The sequence below is a fragment of the Schistocerca americana genome, chromosome 8 (assembly GCF_021461395.2).
Source record: "Schistocerca americana isolate TAMUIC-IGC-003095 chromosome 8, iqSchAmer2.1, whole genome shotgun sequence".
Lineage (NCBI taxonomy): Eukaryota > Metazoa > Arthropoda > Insecta > Orthoptera > Acrididae > Schistocerca > Schistocerca americana.
Window position 1 is genome coordinate 187,107,661 of NC_060126.1, and position 17,148 is coordinate 187,124,808.

The window sequence follows — 17,148 nt, forward strand, 5'->3', positions numbered from 1 at the left end:
AACATGTTTCCTAATCCTAATCTAAGCTTGAAAAATGCTTACGTAATGAAATATTTGCATAAAAATTTCATCCCTTTAGGGGTTGAATTCCTTAATCATTGAAACATATATATTTTTTTATTTCTAATGAAAAACCAAACACAAATTTTCATAGATTTATCTTCAAAATGCTTTAGTAGTTCTTTAATAATGATTTCTTTAACAAAATTTCACCCACTATTTCACCTCCCTGGGTGCTGCGTTTCCAGAAATACAGAAAAACTATGCGCCCCCGAGGGATAGCCAAGTTATAATTATCATGTCGAGGAAGCAAAATTTCGTAAGTAAATTTTTGCTTGTTTGCAAGTACATGTCTGCAGTTCTAGTGCGTAATGAAATCGCGGCCCCTACAGTTCCGTAACATGCCGCTACAGAAGCCGAAACAAGGTCGCACAGTGCTCTAGTAAATGGAGATGAGGATCACGTCTTCAGAACTACAGAAAAATACGAGAGGCGTTCAAAAGGTAATGCGAAAAATTCTTTTCTTGGCCAAATTCGGTTGAAAAAACACTGAACCTGTTGTGGGACATTGTGAAATATTCCCGCTTCAACCCCTATAGTTTCATGAAGTTCCAACATGTGACGGCGCTCTATGTAGCCTTCAAAATGGCGTCTGTAACGGAGATGCGTTCCACGCAGAGAGTTGTCCCGAGTTTCTTTTGACGGAAAACCAGAGAATCGCAAATATTCATCGGCAATTGCAGAATTTCTACGGAGACCTTGCACTGAACAAAAGCACGGAAAGCAGTCGGCGAGGCGTCTGTCACTATCGCAACGAAGTCTCGCAAACTAGTCCGATCTCCCGCGTAGCGGCCGGCAGTACACAGCTGTGATTTCTGCGATGTTGGAACGTGCGGACACATTCAGCGTGTTTGTCGCCACAAATATGCAAACGAACATTTTCTTCTCTATAACAACACAAGGTCTTACAAAACTATAATGGACTGTTATTCCTCATCCAGCCCGGATCTCGCATCTTCCGGCTTCCAGGCTTCCATTTGTTTGGCCCAATGAAGGTTACACTCCGGGGAAGCAGTACGTATATGATGGGGAGGTTAAGGCACGTCGGCACACGCACCTTGTTGTTGAGCGATGAGCGTACCGAGTTTCTGACGTCATAGTGTGGAATTGCACGTTTACAAGTCTTTCCAAATATGCAGAGCAATAATATCCAGCATGCCAGATACTCTGAACGTACGGTTGAACGTTGACCAATGAGATGGCAGAGCGCCACCTACGTCACATGCACGCAGTCTCCCTTCGGTGAAGAGTTGTGAGGCGCCATATTTGCTTCCAGTTGAAGCCACCAGAAAACTGGGGAGGTTTCGAAAACCCTGCGTTAATTGTATGATTCGTTATGATAAAATGACAAGAAACGCCATATTCGTGGTAAGAGAATTATTGTAACTTGCGTATTCTGAGAGTCGGCCATTTGAAATCAACAGCATGTTGAGGATCCATTAAAACGCATTGATGTTGGTACAATTTGTTATAAATTTGAATTAGTAGTACAGCTACAATTAAAGCTTCCAGGACATGATAACAAGTTAGACAGCTGTCATCCACCACATCAAACGTAGTGGAGTTTTGCGGACTTTGTTGAAAATAGCTTATGCCATTTCTGAGGAGGAACATTTGAAAGAAGAACTTGATCATTTGAAGATTATTTTTAAACAGAATGGATATACGGAACAACAAATATGCCGTGCTCTTCAGTTTGGTCCGTCACGCGAGCCAATAGAGGATATTTTGAAGCTGTTGCTTTTTTACCATTTGCGGGAAGTATATCATCCAAGAATTTTAAGAAAATATGATATTTGTTTTTACGCCGGTGGCCAAGACTAGAGCCCTTCTTGGCTCACTTAAAGACAATTTGGGCTTTAGGAAGGCCGGGGCTTATGAAATTCCGTGTCACTGTGGAAAGAAGTATATTGGTCGAACTATTCAGGACCGGTGTGTGGATCATCATCGGCACACTCGATTGTTCCAGCCTGAGAAGTCGGCAGTGGCGGAACACTGCCTTAACGAAGGCCACAGGATGATGTATGACAAGAATGTGTCCAAGAATCCATTGAAATTAGATTATCAAGTAATATTATTAACAGGGATAAAGGTTTTCAACTAAGTAAGATATGGAATCCGATTTTTTCCGACATTAAACAGCAGCGGTTTTCTTTTCGATCACTGGATTCTTCCAACTGGTGCTGTTGCGATTTATCGTTTCTGATTTATCGTTTCTGCCGTCTTCTCACACCGGCGTGCTGCGTGACTACTTGCCGCCAGGAGGCGCTGCCCATCATCTCGCGCACTCGCGGTGCTCTGTCCGCGGTGTATAAAGGTTTCCGTCCTTGTGGCTGAAGTTCAGTTCCGGCGAGGCGAGGCAGTGCACGAGCATTAAGTTACCTAAAGATGGCGGCCAGCTGGTCCGCCGAAATATTGTGTCTGGACGACGACATGATCCGGCTACAAATCCGTGAAGAATATCAGCAAGTTAGATATAGTATCGCAAATCTCGTTGGCGCGGTAGCGCAATGAGCAGCATCACAGTTTTGTAGCGAAATGGAGGAATGTTAGTGGTGCAAGCCCCACTGCACCTTTTTTTTCTCTCCAAACCTTCACTTTTTCATAGGTGCTGATATTTTCTCATTAGTTAATATAAGTATATAGTGTAATAATTGATCTTTTGTAAATACAAGGGCGCTATTTTTGAGGGGGCGAGTTTGTTAGATTGGCTTAATCGAACGGACACCTTGCAGAAAGATACTTTCCCCTTTTTTTAAGGTTTCTAATTCACATGTAGAGAACAGTGATCAAATAAGAATAACCTTAGGGTTTCTTTAAAAAGTGAGAATGATGAAATAATGTTTATCCTACGTGGTGTAAGACTGTAAACTTGTATCGCGCTGTTTGTAAGGGACTTATACAATAGCCTCATTGAGCGGACAGGGAACTTTCCTTTTTACCTTATAACATTTTGACGGACAATGTTTTTATTTATGTATACTACAGACAAAAAAACCTGACTAGCATATGGACAAGAGACGAAAGTAAGTTTTAATAGAGCTAATATTGAAATTGTACGCGCGTCCCTTTCGTAAATAGTGTGATTTGCAAGCTAGATACAGCTAACTGCCGCTGGAGCGCGTTGCGATCGCGTAAACCCGTATGCACAAGTCGTATCGTTTCTGAGCGTTCGGCAGCACGTTGAACTCGGCACGCTCAACGTTGACGTTTGACAGCGCAGTCCGTGTGCCGACTGCTTTATTGATGGAGGAAGATGGCTCCGACGATCAGTAGACTAGTACCGTCCGGACGTACACGCCCTTCTAGTAAGGTGGCGTATGACCGTCGCTTTGAACGGAGATTATTTTGAAAAATACTGCTTTGTAGGCAGGTGAGTATTGAATAATACGGTGTATTTGAATCCTGAATAAAACGAATACTTTCACAACAAAAATTACTGTTGCAGTACTTACCGAACGTCCCTCGTACTTATGCGCAAATTTTATCTTTCTCACATTTTTCCATGTAATATCACATATGCCGGCATTATTTGGTAGGGGTGTTATCCGAAAACATGATATACAAGACACTACATCGCACTTTGCACTCTCCTGGAAGCACATCATGGCTGTCGAACTAGGGCGACGGAATAGGCTGCCCGATTTGGTGCTCGCTAGTACACGCCTGCCTGTCGCTAGTTACGGATGTGTTACGCTGCGGCGCCGACAGCAATCAACGACTAACAAGCGAAATTACGAGCGCCGGCCCTCGCATCAGCGCTAGATGAGAACTCGTTGCTGATAACACTGTACCACTCTAGAGGCGGTGCCGAAATTAGGGCAGCGGCTGTTGAAATACAATCGGTAGAGCTGCCGGTACTGTGTGAACGTGCATCCCTTCAGACATATCCCGAAACTTCATCCCTGACGCATTGGTCTCCACGTTCTTAATACCCTTTCAAAAACAATTTGCTACACCAATGGATAACTTTAACACAGCTGTTCATACTCTTTCCACCGTTTATTATGGCCACAACGACGGCATCTCTATTGTGCTCTTTCTTTGCCCAGTATCAGGAAACTTATTTCTAGTGCACAAGGTCATTAAATGCAAATCGTTTACACGCGAGCTAGCATTTTGCTGACCTACACGATGCTCTCGATTCTGAAGACGGCGTTATCCTACTTTCCGTTATTTTATTAATTTATCGTACACATTTCCACATCTGTGAGACGAGTGCTTGCCGCCTGTCAGCTGGTCAGATGTGCTACTCCCTACCATATCCACCTAGCGAAAACACAATGTTCGTTACAGCAATCAAGTCGTCAAGTCTTGCAATACAAACATCTCCAACGCAGACGCGCTCTACAGGATAACAACAAAGGTAGCGAAAGAATACCAAAACCCACATAATGAATGCGGAGGAGATTACACCATTTTTTACATACTTTTGCTGCAAATGTGAGTATAACACTATATTTCTAAATATAACTTCAGCTCTTTTGGGGTTACTTGTGTAATGACTGCAGAAATTACGTTTCTACCGTAATTTGATAAAGACATTCTACGTGAAATTCGCTGAAATTTGACATTTTATGTTCTCTACTCTATAATATACTTTGGACTTCCCTGAACATTTTGGTGTATAACACATAAAAATCAGACAATTGTGAGACCTTCATATAATACTTCGAATGTTGACGCGTGACTGTCAAATTTCGCGGCTCCTCATATACCGCCACAGTTGAGCAGTCATATCTTGGGAACTAAACAGTCTAGAAGACTGAATTGCTTTGTTTTGTACCTACTGCTACGTCTCAGAACTTGGCATTACGAAATAAACCTAAAAACCAATCTGGTTAACAAAACTGTCTCATGGCAAGACAATAAAATGTGCTGGAAGACTAACGGACGAAGTAATTGATGAATTACAGGAATATTATGGGAAGGCCATTAGAAATAACTGTGACTATTTAGAGAACATGGAAAGAGCTGTGTGGAGCACTTTCTTTCATCGAATATCAACCGATGAAAAGCCATGTCATGCTTTGTGTCCATCTCAACCAAACACTAGGTGTAAATACAGGCAAGCTGAATTTTCTGACACCCTGCATGAATTTACACACAAACATCCTCTTCCTTTGGCAGTAATGGAGGCTATCAAACCTATTTACAGAGATTTGGAAAATCCTGAGCTACTAAAGTACATGGGAAGACCCAGAATGTGGAGCAGTCCTCAAATGATGTGTGGTGCCGTGTGCCTAAAAATGTATTTGTTGGCCTTATGACTCCAGTTTGCAGTATCTGATGCTGTAGTAACTTTTAATGGTGGGATCTATGAAAGACATGAGGTTCTGGAGAAGTTAAGGGGAAAATTTGGGCAGAACACAGCTAAAGAAGTGTAGGAACTGGATGAGCTTCGTGTACGTGAAGCAGAGTTAGCTGCTCAGCAAATGACAAAAGAAACAAGAAAGAAAAGGAGGAGGCAAGCACTGGGCTGTTGTGACACTGAAGACACAGACTATTAGCCAGGGCAATTCTAGTGCATGAAAGACGCAGAAGTGTAAGTCTCTATAAGAATTTGTAATAAAGTTTTAAACCGCAATATCTCTGAACTATATTTTTTGCAATAAGTGACCCGTTTCCTAAAAAAGTACTGATGGTAGAGACATGAAATTTTCACAGCATGCGAAGCGTGAGAGTCAACACACATGGAACTAGAATCATTAAAATATCCTGAGTTGTGTTGCTTTTACGTTCATTTATTTACAAAATTCTGTCACAAAATTGAGTGTTTGGGAAAAAAAGATAACATGCCCCACAATACAATCTACATCTACATGGATACTCTGCAAATCACATTCAAGTGCCTGGCAGATGGTTCATCGAACCACCTTCACAATTATCTTTTATTCCAATCTCGTATAGCGCGCAGAAGAATGAACACATATATCTTTCCGAACGAGCTCTGATTTCCCTTATTTTATCATGGTGATCGTTCCTCCCTATGTAGGTCGGTGTCAACAAAATATTTTCGCATTCGGAGGAGAAAGTTGTTGATTGGAATTTCGTGATAAGATTCCGTCGCAGCGAAAAACTTTCTTTTAATGATTTCCAGCCCAAATCCTGTATCATTTCTGTGATACTCTCTCCCATATTTCGCGATAATTTAGTAATTTTAGTAATACTTGTAATTCAGTGTATCTAGAAAGGCGCATTCAATAATTATGAAAAATTTAAGTTGGTGTCTTAAAAACTTTTCAAGATTCGATAGTTTAACATTGGCTGCTTAGGACATACAGTGTCCCCTCAACGGTTGTTACCCTAGTAAGACATGAGAGACGCGAATAACAGTACTTTATTCATGCAAAGGGCTAAATTTTATGAGAGAGAGAGAGAGATGTAATTTATATAAATGAAAGCACAGGAAATCACGTAATATACAATACTTCGCTACAGTGACAAAAAAAATGAACGAACATACATTTTAAGGGAAGAGTTCTAATTAATCCTCCACTTTGAAACGAATGAAGGCGAAATAAGACGTTTTCGCAAAGGAGCTACGGTATTAATGGCCTGAACTGATTTAAGGAATCACTGAAACACTAAGCCAGGTACCGTATTTCAGCCTGTTCATCCCGAACACGGGTAAGTAAGTTTAAACTACCGGCGAAGGTCCATCTAGAAAACATATACATCGACACTCCTCAAGCCATCTTACGGTGCGTGGTGGAGGGCATACTGCACCACTACTACCCTTTCCTTACCTATTCCACTCGCCAATACAGCGAGGGGTAAAACGACTATCTGTATGCCCCGCATGAGCCCCAATTTCTCTTATCTTCATGGTCCTTACGTGTAACGTACGAAGTTTGTTCAAAAAAATTCCCGAACTGCGCCTAAAAAATTTTCTATGCTAACCTTTCACTTTATGTCTCCCTCTAAATTCTCTCCTCCACAACTGATACACCGCTACATCACCGTTTCTACTTCCGAAAGCAGTCCTGGTACGCCCCTTGCTGGATGGTGCAAAGAACCGTTGCAGGCACTAACAGGGACCGATTTCTGAGCCGAGGGACGAACTTGGCGGCAACATGATGCAATTCCAAGACGCTGTGTCAGAATTTCATTACATGATCCAACCTAAATGATACATCCTTCCACAATCTCTCTGACAATCACTCTGCGAATGGCGCGCACGGACGTTTCTGACATGAGCGTCGTCGGTAGACGTCGAAGGGCGCCCTGAACGAGGGTCATCTAACTTCCGTCCGACCGTTTTTAAACCGTATAATCCATTCGTAACACCGAGTACGGCTTAAGCACTCACCACCGTGGGCTTCCTGTAATACTTGGTGTGTCTCTGCAAAGGTTTTTCTGAGTTTCACGCAAAATTTAATGCAGACGCGTTGCTCCTCTATCTGCTATCTCGAAATTCGTAAACTGCGCAATACAACATTCTACTGAATACAGCGCCGAACAATAGCTAACGTACATACAACAATGAAACTTCCGGCAGCTACACATTAAACACAGGTGTGTGTGCAGCCATGCCAACCAACTTTTGCTCCAACACAGTTTCGCGCGAAATTACGGATGTTCCGTAACTTTTTGAACAGACTTCGCATGTTGGCGGCTGTAGAATCGCTCAGCAGTCAGCTTCAAATGCCGGATATCTAAATTTTCTCAATAGCGTTTCTCGAAAAGTACGTCGCCTTCCCTCCAGGGATTCCCATTTGAGATCTCGAAGAAGCTCCGTAAAACTTGCTAGTTGTTAGAACCCACCTGTAACAAACCTAGAAGCCCGCCTCTGAATTGCTTCAATGTCTTCTTTCAAACTGACCTGGTACGGATCCCAAACACTCAGTCCTCAAGAACAGGTCGCACCAGCTTCCTATATGCGTTATCCTTTACAGGTGAATCACTCTTTCCTAAAAGTCTCCCAATAAACTGAAGTCGAGCATTCGCCTTTCCTACCACAGCTCTCACACGCTCGTTCCATTTCATATCGCTTTGCCAAGTTATGCCCAGATATCTAAACGACTTGATTGTGTCAAGCTGAATACTATAGTTCGATTCACGAATGATATCGGGGATTGCATTGTTGACGATTCCAAAATACAGTTGCGGTACGCGCATTAGCTTGTTTTCCGCTTGAGGAAAGCGTATATCCTGCAAATTACGCCTCACTTACGACCACAATCAGCTATGGCAACTCGCAACAAATGGAATCGAAATTCACTAAATAACTCACAGTGGAGCGCTGAGAACACTACTGACAAATGGAATCGAAATTCACTAAATAACTCACAGTGGAGCGCTGAGAACACTACTGAACGCTCATTGTCTGTCGGAGAATTCGGGACGTAGGTGCGCAGGAGCAGCCTAAACTCGACCGCCATCTTTCGTTACTCGAACTACAGTAAACTTCCTAGCAAATTAAAATTGTGTGCCGGACCGAGACTCGAACTCGGGACCTTTGCCTTTCGCGGGCAAGTACTCTACCATCTGAGTTACCCAAGCACGACTCACGACCCGTCCTCACAGCTTCAATTCTGCCAGTACCTCGTCTCCTACCTTCCCAACTTCACAGAAGCTCTTCCGCGAACCTCGCAGAACTAGCACTCCTGGAAGAAAGGATATTGCGGAGACATGGCTTAGCCACAGCCTGGGGCATTCAAATTTAAGTGTTGAATCCGTTAATTCAATTACTTTATTTTTATTGGTTAAAGGAGGGCACTGTTATCCAAGTAAGCAAATTTCTTCCGACAGTCGTATTCGACCGTAGAAGACTGGAAGACCGTTGCCTGATCAGATGAGTCCCGATTTCAGATGGTAAGAGCTGATGGTGGGGTTGGAGTGTGATGCAGAACCCGCGAAGCCAGGTTGTCAACAAAGAACTGTGCAAGCTGGTGGTGACTCCGTAATGGTTTGGGATTGTCCCCTCTGGTCCAACTGAACCAATCATTGACGATCTAGACCCATTCATGGACTTCATGTTCCCAGGCAACGATGGATTTTTTTATGAATGACAATGTGCCATATCACGGGGCTGAAATTATTCGCGAATGGTTTGAAGAACATTCTGGACAATTACAGTGAATGATTTGGCCACCCAGATCGCCTGACATGAATCCCATCGAACATTTATGGGACGTAGTCGAGACGTCAGTCCACGCACGAAACCTACAACTGCAACACTTTCGCAGTTATGGAGCCACGCTCAATATTTCTGTATGGGACTTCCAACGACTTGTGCATGCCACGTCGAGTTGCTGCTCTACGCCGAGCAAAACGAGGTCCGAACCGATTTTAGGAGGTGTCTCCAGACTTTTGTCACTTCAATTTAAGCTTGTATGTGACAATCTGAGCATTTCTCTGAACGATTTTGATTTTTATCGCTTCACGTAGTTTTCTGTGCATATTGTGTAAAACCCATCTGCCTCTACATATATTACCCCACTATTTCGAATGTTTTGCACAACTTGACGTGGTCGAACGATTTTTCTAGGCCAATAAATCGCATGAAGGCCTCTTAATTTTTCTTTAAGTGTTGTCTGCTTCCATTATGGAGTGCCTTTACTTCTCAGAAAGAGCACACAGATAGTTTCTCCCTCGACTAGTGGCATTACGTGGCCGGCGGTGAGGTAGAAGAGGGGGGGTTTGCACGCTCGGTAGAGCAGGGAAGCGGGCGCCGGTGGCGGCTCCAAACCGGTCTGCGGTCGCGGCGCGGGGTTCGGTTCCAGGCGCGCGCCCTCACGTGTCCGTCTGGGCCAATGCCCTGGGCTCCACCTGTACCACGCCGCCTACCTCATTTATATGGGTAACTGTTGCGGCAGGACCAAGTGCATCACAAAGGATGTTTCCAGCACATTTTCGGTTTCCTAACAAATGGAAGTTTGGAACAGTGATGGGAAAATATGGTACTGTAGTTCATATCATTAATACTAATTTACAAAGAATTTTGATTTGCACGACTCGTTTGTTAATATGAAGTAGCGTACTAAATTGAATGTTTTTGCATGTGCTGAGGAAATGCACCGGAAGATCTGGTGACTTAATTATGCACTCCGTACAATTTTTTCATTGCTTCATAATTTCTCATGGTAGCCAGAAAATTATGGTATTTGACAGCAAGTTTCTCTCTCTAATGTCTCAATTTATAGAAACTAATACCTTTGATCGCATACAGTATTTATTTTCATTATTGATTTTCAATGTTTCCGTCTTAGTTTGTAACGATTTATAAAACGAAGAGCAGATAATCTCGAGGAATTTCGCCAGAGACCGCCAGTTTGTTGGAACAGACAGGTGCTTTATAGCTAACACTCATGTAGTTTTAAATTTATATAACAACATAACATTTACCACGTGCACCTGCTTAACCAGTTCAAGACGGAAAGTCTCACACGAGTGTTGAAAACCCTCAAGATCTAGTTTTGGCTCCGCTATATATATATATATATATATATATATATATACCGAAAATAAAAGTCTGAATACGGAAGTACGGACAGTAGATATCTAATCATTCGTCTGTTTACGCGTATTGCGTTACGTTTATCTATATTAAGAGACAGCTACCAGGTGTTGAACATCTGTAAGAGCGTGTGCGCGCGCAAACACAGTTTCTGACAATGGCACCTCCCCATACACAACCGTTCTGTCTGAACAGTCTCCTAGAGTTGCAGAAAATTTTACACAGTGTTGCGAAAAGCAATGACCGTATCACACTATCACAGGGTAAGCCGGGCATCTTTGCACCGACGACGTACTGAATAAAAAGGCCCGTGTGGCCGAACGGTTCTAGGCGCGTCAGTCTGGAAACGCGAGACCGCTACGGTCGTAGGTTCGAATCCTGCCTCGGGCATGGATGTGTGTGATGTCTTTAGGTTAGATAGGTTTAAGTAGTTCGAAGTTCTAGGGGACTGATGACCTCAGATATTAAGTCCAATAGTGCTCAGAGCCCTTTCTTTTTTCTTCAGTACAACTGGGTATCTTTGTTGGGCTATTCTGAACTTTTTTATACTAGTTTACTGTGCACAGCTGTCTCTAAGGGTTTTTTTTTAATGTTTAAGTCAAGGAACATGGTATCAACCTCAACTCTGTGATCTACGACCGTCGGAGCTGACGAACGAAAAGAGCAAGCTGCGTTTCACACGTTGGGTCCCGCATAGGGGTGGTGCTGACACCAATAAAATCCTAAGCTTTCGTCGTTTTTTAGCAGCCGTTCGAAACTATTCGGCTACAGAGACGGGGCCATTTAAAATCGTGCATTTTACAAAACGAAAAACAATGTCCCATAACTACAATACAGCTTTAATCGGTTAACTTCTACAAATACGTGGGCATATGGATTAGTACGGATATGAAATGAAACGACACACAGGCTCAGTGACATGTAAAGCAGGTCGTAACTTCGACTCATTATAACCACGAAAATGCCGTTAGTCTACATAGGAGATTGTTTACAAAAGATTCGTATGACTCATTACAGACTACTGCTGAAGTGTGTGTGATACACGATCCAAATAGGACTAACGCAACACTGAATATATACAAAGAAAGATAACACGAATGGTAACAAGTTTGCTTGATCAGAGGGAGAGCGTCACGGAGGCGCTGAAAAAATTAATTGTCGAATGCTTGTAAATAGAAGTATACTCATCCGTGGAAGCCTACTTCCCAACTTTCACAAACAAGCTTAAGTGAGGAACCTGTGAATATAGTTCAGCACCTCACGCACCGTTCCAGTAGAGATTGCGATGATAAGGTTGAACTGATTACAGTACGCACAGAGCCGTTTAAGAAATCATCCTTTCCGCGCTCCATATGCGAATGGAACGAGAAGCCATAATAACTGGTACAATGGAAAGCACCGGGTGGTTGTCATTAAATTGCAGTTATTCACAAAGGTCTAGGGTGGGGTGTGATTATCGCATGGCAGCGAAACTTTGTTGATATGCAACTGCGGAACCGATCTACGCTGGAGAAAAGTTCCAGATGCGTATCGGGCGCAGTGAATACAACGAAGACGTATAGAAACGTTCCCATACGTAATGGATTTGGAATGGGACGTCGAAAGAAACAATCAGACACGTGAGAGGGGCATAATGTCCACCAAGGCTGCAGTCTCTCTTCTTCAGCCTGCTGTTCGCATGGTTCCCTTCGCCGATCTAGTTCGCATGGTTCCCTTCGCCGATCTACAGTGTGTTTTATGTCGTCGTGTTGCTCTTTTATGGCACGCACATTGGTCTACACTTCCCGGTAAGAAATCGCGGGACGTGAAAGCTCTTCCCTGTGCTTGGACCTCTTCCTTCCGAAGTAGTCGTCGGGAAGAGATAATTTTAACTAGACTCCGGATAGGGCACTGTCTTTTTCGCCATCGACATCTTTTAAGTGGCGATCCTCCCCAACTTTGACCGTCCACTGTTGAGAGCACTGGAGACAGACACCTTTTACTTGTGTGCCCCTATTTTACTCCGTTACGTGCCCGTCTACAGCTGTTGCCTGATATATCTTCCATTTTAGCAGATGACATGCGCTCAGCCGATCGCGTCCTCGAGTTTATTAGTGTCAGTGAGATGACGTCGGTAATTTTAAGCTCTTTTGGGGAATACACCCCCCCCCCCCCCCCGTCTATAATGGTTTTCTAAGCTTTCCCTCTGTTTTTAGTATCCCCACTTTTTGAGTTTCACTCCCATTGCTGCTGATTTACACTTTTTTTCTAACCTTTCCCTAGGCCACAAACCGGGCGCCAATAACCGTAACAGTTTTGCGCCCTAAAACCATAACAAAAAAAATTAACATTATTAATCGCCGTTTACATATTATGTTCAATGTGAGCAACGGGGACGACGACGAGATGCTGCACATCGCCAGATTTTCACCTGGAAGCCAAAATTCAAACTAATTTTTTTTTTTTTTTTTTTTTTTTTTTTTTTTTTTTTCCAGCGTTCATTGGTTCCGCATTAACGCAATAGCTTATCTACAAAGTTTCGGTGCCATATGACTATTACAGTCCACACTGGACGTCTGTGAGTAACTGCATTTTCATTGTACCCGTCACGTACCTTGTGCCATGCGTACCACACTGTTTGAAGAGCACAGCTGTAGAAGCGGGAAATAAAAACTGAAATCAGTGTCGACAGACTTTTATTCGTGAAATCTATCACTCTGATAATCTTCGTAATTCTGGCAGGGGTCTTTAGATGGCGCTGCCTTAAATTCGGTAGTACTTGACGCCGACTCATTGTGAATTCGTCGGCGCGTTCTCGCAGGCGCGGCGCGGCGCTGCATGCAGAACGGCGGTGTCCGGCGCCCCCGGATAATGAGAGCGCGCGAGCGACGGGGACGGGGACCGCGTCCGGGACAGGAAAGCGACGCCTGCTTGGGTTACGCTGCCGGCCAAGGCTGCTCGCTCGGCTCGGACCCACGCTGTTTTTGTGGCGCTCGCTGCAAGGCTACGTGCCGGACAAAGAGGCTGACCCACTCGCCAGGTACGACACAGTCACTTCCTCTACATTTACTCATCCTAGCACCCGAGTTCGGAAACACAAATGGGAAAACCCAACCGATTACTGTGTGCACCAACATTTCTCTTCCTGAAGAGTCCAGTTCCCTTTCGCGTCCTTACGCATAAATTCTGAAGAGCAGTCATTGGTATTTTATACCGTTCCTGTTCCAATTCATTGTGAGGTACTGAATGGTGAGTCTTTTTCCTCTAATAAAAAAGATCACAACGATTCGAAGTAACTTCAGTCGTGGTGGTGGTTACGGTGGTGAACGTTATTTCAAAGGAAATCACATTTACTGACTTCTAAATCTTCACATGGCCGTCGAAAGCGTAGATGTTACACTGTTTTTACATGACCGATAATATTATACTTGCCACGAGGATGAATAATAAAATGTAGGTGCATTACTATTACCTGATAATAATAGAAGAAACTGAAGACACGTTTGAAGCTCTATGTGGAACAATATTAACACTTTGCCGTCCGCAAGTCTCGTACAAATTTATTCGCTTGGCACCGGCAGCGCTAATTCGGATTACTTGGCTTGTCGCCTTTCCGTTGATGACAAGCTTCAAACACATTGACTTCTGCGCGCTTGAATTTTCCGGAAATCCTCTATTTTGCCGTATCGCTTCACAAACTCGAATTTTCTTTTCGAGTAACTTCTCTGTAAGTTCTACACTGTTATAATAATTATCCATGCAGAGGTGATGCCACTTTCCATCATAAGGTATCAATAGTTCCACCACTGTCTTTGCTAAAGGCTGTACAGCGCCGGAACATATATTGAATGAGGAAATGTATCCCGTAATCGAATCACACAGCATCCGATTGAGTATGCCGTATTTCGTAATTTTCGACGGATTGTGAACTTTAAAATTTAATCGTCCACGCCAGGTATGATTCCTTCATCAACTGAGATGGTATGACTTGGATTAAACGTTTCTTTAAACTTTTTGGAAAAATAATCGATTACGAATTGCACTTTTACTAGCCGGTCGGCATTATCCGGTTTGAAACTTCCTGGCAGATTAAAACTGTGTGCCCGACCGAGACTCGAACTCGGGACCTTTGCCTTTCGCGGGCAAGTGCTCTACCAACTGAGCTACCGAAGCACGACTCACGTCCGGTACTCACAGCTTTACTTCTGCCAGTACCTCGTCTCCTACCTTCCAAAAGCTGTGAGTACCGGGCGTGAGTCGTGCTTCGGTAGCTCAGTTGGTAGAGCACTTGCCCGCGAAAAGCAAAGGTCCCGAGTTCGAGTCTCGGTCGGGCACACAGTTTTAACCTGCCAGGAAGTCTCATATCAGCGCACACTCCGCTGCAGAGTGAAAATCTCATTCTGGAAATTATCCGGTTTATTGTTGCTGTCGGAAATGGCTCTGAGCACTATGGGACTTAACATCTGTGGTCATCAGTCCCCTAGAACTTAGAACTACTTAAACCTAACTAACCTAAGGACATCACACACATCCATGCCCGAGGCAGGATTCGAACCTGCGACCGTAGCAGTCGCGCGGCTCCGGACTGAGCGCCTAGAACCGCGAGACCACCGTTACGGCGCTGTCGGAAAAACGTAAAAATGATAATATTTGTCTGAATCGGTTGCGGGACATCGTTTTGCGAAATATCGGTGTGTCTATCAACGGATTCGTTGACCAATAATCATCGATCCTTGCTTTTCTTTTTTTCTTACAATTCCCATAAGGATAGCAAGCCCAAACCATTTTCTAAGTTCGGGCCCCGTAATGTCTACAAATTTGGCATTTTTGTGATCCAGTTTCCTTTTATCGTTCCCAACATATAATTCTACGATATCCTCGACGCTCTGTGTATCTTCGGGAAATATGTTTTGACCCGGAGACAATTCAAATTTCTTATTGGTTCTCGGTAAATCAGAGTCTGACCACCGTGCACTGACTTCTTCGTCTGATTCAGCCGAATTATTATTATTATATATATATATATATATTTTTTTGGTGGTGTTTAAGGGCGCACAACTACTGAGGTCATTAGCGCCCAGCCACTGTTGGTAGAGCACATGGAATCTAGTAAAACTCAAGGGGAGGGGGAGGGGGGGGGGACACCAGAAAGACCCGACAAAGATGCAGTTAAAATAAGTAAAATGGCTAGATGTCTTTGGACAAGCCAGTCAAAGTTATAAAACGCATAACACGAGCAGCTGCTCGAGCGTCATCAGCTAAAATATCTGGTAAAGTAGATGGCAGGGACAGGACAACACGAGATTGACTAAAGCCGGGACACGACAATAAAACATGGCGCACTGTTAATGCCTGACCACAAGGGCACTGCGGGGCTGGGTCACCGGAGAGCAGGTAGCGGTGGCTAAACCGGCAATGCCCAATCCCCAACCTGGTCAGAAGGACCTCCTCTCGCCGAGATGGTCGGGAGGAGGTTGTCCAAGCAGTTGGGAGCGGTTTTACTGCCCGGAGCTTGTTTCCTTGGAGGGATGACCAAGCATCCCACCACAACGACACAAGCCTCTTACAAACATTCCCACGAACGTCAGATGACGGGACACAATGGGAGGCTGGCCGAGGCAGGAGGACTGCAGCCTTGCCTGCAGCATCCGCAGCCTCATTCCCAGGCACTCCTACATGTCTGGGAACCCACAGAAAGCTGACAGGAGAACCATCATCAGCGAAAGAATGGAGGGACTGCTGTATCCGCTGAATCAAGGGATGGAACGGATAGGGAGCTCCAAGGCTCTGAAGAGCACTGAGTGAGTCAGCACAGAGTACATACGATGAATGGCGGTGGCGGCGGGCATACTGAACGGCCTGATGGAGAGCAGAAAGCTCGGCCGTAAAGCTGGAACATTGGTCGAGGAGTCGGTATTTAAAGGTGGCGGCCCCGACGACAAAGGCACAGCCGACACCATCGTCAGTTTTGGAGCCATCGGTGTAAATAAAGGTGTGACCGGCAAGTCGAGCACGAAGTTCGACAAACCGTAAGCAATACACTGCAGCCGGAGTACCCTCCTTCGGGAGTGAGCTGAGGTTGAGATAAATATGAACCGGAGCCTGGAGCCAAGGTGGTGTCGGGCTCTCAACCTCTCTGAAGGTGGTAGGGAGGGCAAAATCCAATTGTCGAAGCAGGCGACGGAAGCGGACTCCAGGGGGCAACAGGGCAGACACATACAACCCGTACTGACGGTCGAGAGAATCGGCGAAGAAGGACTGATAAGAGGGGTGGTCGGGCACTGACAACAGCCGGCAGGCATACCGACACAGCAGTACGTCGCGCCGGTAGGTCAATGGTAATTCGGCAGCTTCAGCATAAAGACTCTCAACGGGACTAGTGTAGAAGGCTCCGGTCGCAAGACGTAACCCCCGTTGGTGGATGGAGTTGAGACGGCGTAAGAGGGATAGCCGAGCAGACGAGTAGACGAAGCTCCCATAATCCAGTTTCGATCGGACTATGGACCGATACAAGCAAAGCAGGACAGTGTGATCTGCTCCAAAAGATGAACCACTAAGAACTCTGAGGACATTAAGGGAACGTGTACAACGGGCCGCCAAATAAGAGACGTGCGGAGACCTACAAAGTTTCATGTCCAATGTGAGCC

General features: G+C 44.5%; 1 protein-coding gene across 3 annotated transcripts in view; it reads right to left on the minus strand.

The window, feature by feature from the left end:
* LOC124545362 (mucin-19-like) overlaps nt 1–17,148 on the minus strand; it is a 545,233-nt gene that overhangs the window by 214,773 nt on the left and 313,312 nt on the right. The window lies entirely within an intron of this gene.